Source organism: Micromys minutus (genome assembly GCF_963924665.1).
Source record: "Micromys minutus genome assembly, chromosome: 8".
Lineage (NCBI taxonomy): Eukaryota > Metazoa > Chordata > Mammalia > Rodentia > Muridae > Micromys > Micromys minutus.
Genome location: NC_137977.1, coordinates 20,046,364 through 20,054,244, shown reverse-complemented (window position 1 = coordinate 20,054,244; position 7,881 = coordinate 20,046,364).

The following is a 7,881-nucleotide window of genomic DNA, read 5'->3' as shown; positions in this document are numbered from 1 at the left end:
CAAAAAAAAAAAACAAAAAAAAAAAAACAAAAAAAACAAAAACAAAAAACAAAGACCAAAAAGTGAAAGTCTCAGTCCTTCTTAGGAAAAAAAAAATAAGTGTGTAGTGCCCTCTCAGAGTGTGGTACACTAGACCTTAAATCATTAATAATCCAAGAGCAAAGAAGATAGACTTGTGGCAATTTTTGGTATTTAAAAATAATTATGTTTAATCTCTACACACCAAGAAAACTTTTACTATTTCCATGTTAAGTTCTGTTCTGCATGTACTTTGTGCTTATGGTAACTAGTAAGATTTCAATGCACACTACCAAACCTTTAAAAAAAAAACAAGTACTGACAAAAATATATTCATATAGTTTCATGCCAATATGCTTTTTAAAATCTGTACATGCATCTCTCTTTTTTAAATAAAGTTGTAAGAAAAAAAAAAAACACAACAGACAGTGGAGCTTCTTGAAGCCCAGGAAGAGACAGTGTGAATGCTCCAACAACCAAATATTAACATCTTCTGAGTTTTGTCTCTTGGTCCCTACAAGTCCGTTGCTTCACTGAAACAGCCTATGTCTTAAAGATTCAATGAGAGATCCTGTCTCAAATAAAAGGTGGGAGATGGAAGTACCTGAGGACTGACCTCGAAATGCATGCCAAACACATGTATGCCTGTATGTACATGCAGTCCCACACATGATTACACACACACATACACGCACACAGCCACCAGATGCATTGCCTGTTTCTTGGGGACTCTCTGCTTAGGAAACCTCCAAGAAGACCCCAAGGGCAAGTTGGTGGCTCTGGCCACCTCCAGGGCATCCTCAGTCCACAGCCCATCCTATGCCTCAGCTTGTCCTCACCTCTGGCTCAGGAGGAGAAAGTCGGGAGACACAGGAGATGCCACTGGTCCCAACCTGCTCACAGGCTGCCAGCCTCGGGCTTCTCCGAGCTCAGGGAAGGGCAATGCTTGGCTCTGTGGAGCTTCTCAGGAGTTTGTGCTGCACGGGATGTTTTCACTACCAAACAAGATGGTGGCTGGGAGTCACTGGGAAACATTTTCTTTGCTAGAAATGACTTAGGAGGTATTGGAAACTGCTCAAAGTTGAGAAGGAGGAAGAGTAGGAAGAGGAGGGGAGAGAGGAGATGTACAGGCTAGAAATGACCAGAAAATGTTAGTTTCTAGTCTGCTCCTTGGACACTCTACAGGGCAATTAGTGATGTGGACCCGTAAGAGAACTTACGGAGACGTGGGAAGCTCTTCACGTAAAGCCAGGTCACACTGTGCACGGTAATGAGCGGAGCCACCACACTGTCCCATATTTCTCCCCATATTATTTCATTTCAACATTAGTTCACCTGTCTCGATATAATTGGTACATTAGTTACTTTTCTCTTGCCACGAAAAAACAAAATTCCATGACTAAAAGCAACTAAAGAATTGCTTTTTGGCTTACAGTTCCTGGGGGTAAGAGCCCATAAATGGCAAAGAAAGCCTGGCAGCAGGCAGCAGGGACAAGACGCTGGCCGATCACATTTCACCAGAGATCAGAGAACATAAATTAGCACTGGAGAAAATTTATAAACTCCAGCATCCCTCCGACACTGTAAACTCCTCAGGCGGGGCCGTCGATGCGCAACCAGCTGTTCAGACACATGACTCCGCGGGGGGCGTGGCTCCTTCAGACCCACACTACAGGTAAGCCGTGTTCTGCTGCTCCCAGTAATGCAAAACATGGCTGGCCAATAGGACACACTGCGAACTTAACTCTATGTAGTTACAGTGTTCAGGCCGGGGTGACTCTGTCAGCATAGTGAGTTCAACCTCATCACATTATATTATTGTAGATATACATTAATACAAATGGTGTGGACATATTTTCGTTTTATTAACGGGTTATTTTACAGAATAGAAAACAAAAACCCTGCCTCAAAAAGAAAAAAAGAGTAGTAAAAAATACACTTGACAATGACCTCTGAGCATGTGTGGGCATACACACACACACACACACACACACACAGAGAGAGAGAGAGAGAGAGAGAGAGAGAGAGAGAGAGAGAGGTTCCAACCATTTTATTTGAATTACGTAGATTCTGTTGAAAGAAACACACACCTTCATTTATAAATATGAATGGAACAAAATATCACTGTGTCAACCCACAACTCGCAAGAAGACAGTGAGAGGACCATATAAAACTTAGCTCTGCTTTTATCTGTGGCTTAAATCCCACAGGGCTTATAACTACAACTAAAGACATCCACTCTCAAAAGCTTTTCTTCCTGGTCTCCTCCTGTTTGTAGACTATTGTGTGCTGTAGTTTATGTATTTGTGCATGGCTACCTCAGTAGGTTACAGTTTCACTCTGGTCATTTATGTGATCATGTGACCTATACACATGAACAACTCACATATAACATACAATCCTGTGGCTTTAAGCTCCAGGACAGAAAACCATTGGTTTGGCTTAGAAGCAAATTTACACTGCAGCATGAACAGCAGTTAGCAACAATAGCTGCTAGAAGAGGAAGGTAAACCGGATGGGGCTGGAAAGAAAGCAGAGCAGGGCTGTAAGTCTGGAAAGAAGGTGTAGTCAGAGCTGTAAAGCTAGTCAGGAACCCACGGCTACAGCTCAGGGCCCCAGCAGTGAACCTACGACTGTAATTTTGCTAAATGAACTTAGTATCAAACTGCTCTCAAAATTCCTTCCTCTTCCTCATGCAGCTCTTGATCCTCATCAGAGAAGTTCACTATGTAATAACTTGACACAAGCTAGAGTCATCAGGGAGGAGGGAGCTTCACTTGAGAAAATCCCTCCATAAAATTCAGCTTGTAGGGCATTTTTTAAATTAGTGATTGATGAGGGAGGGTCCAGCCCATTGTAGGTGGAGCCATACCTGGGCTGGTGGTCCTGAGTTTTATAAGAAAGCAACCTAGTGCATGCTGACAGGAGCCTGACAGAACTGTCTCCTGAGAGGCTCTGACAGAGCCTGACAAATACAGAGGCAGATGCTCTCAACCAACCATTGGACTGAGATTGGGGTCCCCAGTGGAGGAGTTAGAAAAAGGACTGAAGGAGCTGAATGGGTTTGCAACCCATAGGAGGAACAACAATATCAACCAACCCAACCCCCAAGAACTCCCAGGGACTAAACCACCAACCAGAGAGTACACATGGAGGGACCCTTGGCTCCAGCTATTTATATAGCAGAGGATAGCCCTCTCAGGTATCAATGAGAAGAGAGGCTTATTCCTATGAACTCCCCAGTGTAGGGGAATGCTAGGGGCGGGGAGGTGGGAGGGAGTGGGGGGTGGTGAGTGAACACTCTCATAGAGGCAGGGGAAGGGGTGACGGGATAGGGGGATTCCGAGGAGAAACCATGAAAGGGGATAACTAACATTTTAAACCTAAGTAAAGAAAATATCCAATTAAAAGAAAGAAAGAAAGAAAGAAAGAAAGAAAGAAAGGAAGGAAGGAAGGAAGGAGGTAGAGAGGGAGGGATGGAGGGAGGAAAGAAAGAAAGAAAGCAACCTGAGTAAACTATGTGGAGCAAGCCAGTAAGCAGCACCCTTCCATGACCTCTGCATCAGCTCCTGCCTCCAGGGTCCTTTCCTGACTTCCTTTGATGGTGAACAGCGCTGTGGAAGTGTAAGCTAAACAAACATGATCCTCCCCAACTTGCTTTTTGGTCATGGTGTTTCATCAAAGCAATAGAAATCCTAACTAAGACACACAGCAAACTCTTGACTCGAAGCCATCTTGCCAGTCTTATGTACCATGATTTTCTTGGTTTCATGTCCAGGCTGTCCAATGCTAGTGTAGAAAGACACAGTCCGTCTTGTTTGTTGACTATATAACCCTGCAGTTCTGGTGAGCCTGGCTGTACGTTCCTGGCAGCTTGTATGTGTAGCCCTTTCCATTCCCTTCCCATTCCTTATGTGCTGGAGATCTTGCCGCGTGCAGAGACGTTTTCTTTCCTTTTTTTTTCCTTTCCAATACCAGTTCGTTTTCTTGTCTAGTTGCCCTGGTTTTGCCCAAGAGCCTCCAGTTCAACACTGACTAGAAACAGTAAGCACAAATGTCTCTGTTTTATACATTATCTTAGAGGATTTTTTTTTAGTCTTTTATCTACCTTTAGTCACAGCACTCAGAAGGCAGAGGCAGGAGGATCTCTGTGAGCTGGAGCCCGGTCTACAGAGTGAGTTCCAGGACAGTCAGGACCACACAGAGAAACCCATCTTAAAACAACAACAAAGTTGACCTAATGGAATAAATGCAATATGAAGTAAACATTTCTAAAATAGCCAAAATGTACATGTTAATGAGATTGACAATAAAGTTTCCCCTATCTTTCCAGTTATTTGTATTCTATGAATTATCTTATTTATACTTAAATGGTTAGAAATGGGACTTTGGAGTCACTCACTGTCTCCCAATTTTTATTAGTAAAATACAAATATAGTTTAATTAATTCTTTAATCCTAGCTACATTTCAGATATTAATTAAATCAATAAATATCAGTACTTGAGGTATAAGACATGAATGTTGTTACATAGATTAGATAAACTCCTAAACCTGAAGATGGTGAGTTCAAGTTACACAACGCTTCTTAGAGAACCTGACCGCAGGGACGAGAGAAAGGGGCCGAGAAGCTGGCTCAGTAGACAGCATGTGCCATGCAGTAGGACCTGCTTGAGCCTCAGAACTTATACATGAAGCTGGGCGTGGCTGTGCACACCCCAGGGCTGGGTGCAGGGCAGAGGCGGGTGAATCCCCGGGGCTTCCCAGCGAACCAAACTCACTAGGTTTCAGGTTCAGTGAGAGATCCTGTCTCAAAAAACAAAAGTGGAGTGACTGAGGAAAGACACATATGTGCACACCCCCACACGAGCACATTGACACACTCGGAATAGAAATGACAGAGGTGAGAATGCTGTTCTGCCTGTCAGCAGCACACAGCAGGAAGGGCAGAAAGCAGCAGCCCCGGTGTAAGGCGCACACCTCAGGTCTCAGGGACTGTGCTAGCTGTCTTCCTCACTGCTGCTGACAAAACACTCAGTAAAACAAGGGCTTGACTTTGGCCTCCAGCTTAAGGCGCAGCAGTGATGATGCCTCATGTTGGTGGAGTCTTCCCACCCTGGTTCTCCTAGTCTACAAACGCCTTCATAGACAGGTCCATGGGTTTATCTCCCAGGTGGTTTTAGATCCCTGATCAATACTGAGCATGCAGTAGTTGGTTTATTGTCAACTCGCCTCAGAATACAATGACCTGTGAAAAGAATTGCAAATGACTGTCTCAGGAGCCATTCCATGTGTGGCATCTGCCATGGGCCTAGATCTCAGAGCGGGCAGCTGGCGGTAAAGAGGATCACTCACCTTTTGCTGGCTTGACCTTCTCTCCTGCCCCAGCCTTTTTTATCCCGTTACTGTGCTCTTTGCTGCTATCAGAAGCATTGCTTTTCCAGACTTCCATCCCTAAGGAGCAGCAGTCTCCAGGACCCTTCCATATTGGGATCCAGATTGGGGTTGCTAAAGCAGCAAGCCTCATGGACTTAGGACCACCCAGTTCTCGGCCTCGTGGGTAAAATACGAAAACCTCCCAGTTTAGTAACATTTCAGAGTAAGCTGATTTAGCAATACAGAGCCCCAATTTCATTTTTAAATAATAAAATATAAGACAAAACAAACATGAGAAAAAGAGCTGAAGAGAAGACACAAGACCAGCTTGTTCACCCTCAGGAATCTCATTAAAAAAAAAACAAAAACAAAAAACAAACAAACAAAACAGTAAAATGGCTTCCGGTTTCCATGTGCGGCTACAGCTGACCCTGTGCCATAGCTCTCCATGAACAAATTCTGCCCAGAGAGAGCTGGCCTCACAGGAGTGCTGACACACAGGCTTACAGGAGCAACAAGCCACAGTCGGAGTCAGCAAGACCAGCTAACACCAGAGATAACCAGATGGAGAAAGGCAAGCGCAAGAACATAAGCAACAGAAACCAAGGCTACTTGGCATCATCAGAACCCAGTTCTCCCACTACAGCAAGCCCTGGATACTCCAACACACCGGAAAAACAAGATTCTAATTTTAAAATCACATCTCATGATGATGATAGAGGACTTTAAGAAGAACATAACTAACTCCCTTAAAGAAATACAGGAGAACACAACCAAACAGGTGAAGGAATGGAACAAAATGGTGCAAAAACTAAAAATGGAAATAGAAGCAATAAAGAAAACACAAATGGAGGCAAATCTGGAGATGGAAACCTAGGAAAGAGAACAGAAACCACAGATGCAAGCATCACCAACAGAATACAAGACGGAAGAGAGAATGTAAGGGGCAGACACCACAGAAAACATTAGCACAACAGTCAGAGAAAATGCAAAATGTAAAAAGCTCCCAACTAACCCAAAACATCCAGGAAATCCAGGACACAATGAGAGGACACCCTAAGGATAATAGGTATAGAAGAGATCAAAAATTCCCAACTTAAAGGCCAGTAAATATCTTCAACAAAATTATAGAAGAAAACTTCCCTAACCTAAAGAGATGGCCATGAACATACAAGAAGCCTACAGAACTCCAAATAAATTGGAGCAAAAAAGAAATTCCTCCTTACACATAATAGTCAAAACACTAAATGCACAAAACAAAGAAAGAATATTAAAAGCAGTAAGAAAAAAAAGGTCAAGTAACATATAAATGCAGACCTATTAGAATTACACCAGACTTCTCAACAGAGACTATAAAAGCTAGAAGATCCTAGGAAAATATTATACAGACCCTAAGAGAACAAAAATGACAGCCCAAATTACTATATCCAGCAAAACTCTCAATTACCATAGATAGAAAAACCAATATATTTTATGACAAAACCAAATTTACACAATACCTTTCCAAATTCAGCCCTACAAAGGATAATAGATGGAAAACTCCAACACAAGGAGGGAAGCACACCCTAGAAAAAGCAAGAAAATAATCTTCTTTCAACAAACCCAAAAGAAGATAAGCACACAAACATAATTCTACCTCTAACAACAAAAATAACAGGAAACAACAATCACTATTCCTTAGTATCTCTTAATATCAATAGACTCAATTCTCCAATAGACATAGACTATCAGACTGGATATGTAAACAGGACCCAGCATTTTGTTACATACAAGAAACACACCTCAGTGACAAAGATAGACACTACCTCAGAGTAAAAGGCTGGGAAAGTTGTTCCAAGCAAATGGTCCCAAGAAACAAGCTGGAATAGCCATTCTAATATCAAATAAAATTGAACTATCAGTTCTGAATATCCACGCTCCAAATGCAAGAGCACCCACATTAATAAAAGAAACTTTACTAAAGCTCAAAGCACATACTGTACTTCACATAAAATTTGCAAGCAGATGGATGAATCTAGAAAATATCCTGAGTGAGGTAATAAAAGAACATACATGTTACGTACTTACTGGTAAGTGGATATTAGATAGAGTTTGGAATACCCATGATACAACTCATGAACCACATGAAGCTCAAGAGAAAAGAAGACCAAAGAGTGGATGCTTAAGAGTCCTACTTAGAAGGGGGAACAAAATAATCTAGGGAAGAAGGTGAGAGGGACTTGAGAGGAAGAGGAGGGGAGGGGTAAAGAGGGGCAGATTCAGGTATGAGAGATGTACAGAGTCAGGAAATTGAACAAAGGTGTGTAGCAATGAGGGATAGGGAACTGGGGGTAGCAACTAGAAAGTCCCAGATGCCAGGGAGGTAAGAGCCTCCAGGACCCCACGGGGATGACATTAGCTGAAATACCCCACAAAGGGGAAGGAGAACCTGTAAAGACCATACCCAGAGGTTCAGGCATACCCCACCTTACCCCAGCTGAGGGATGGGG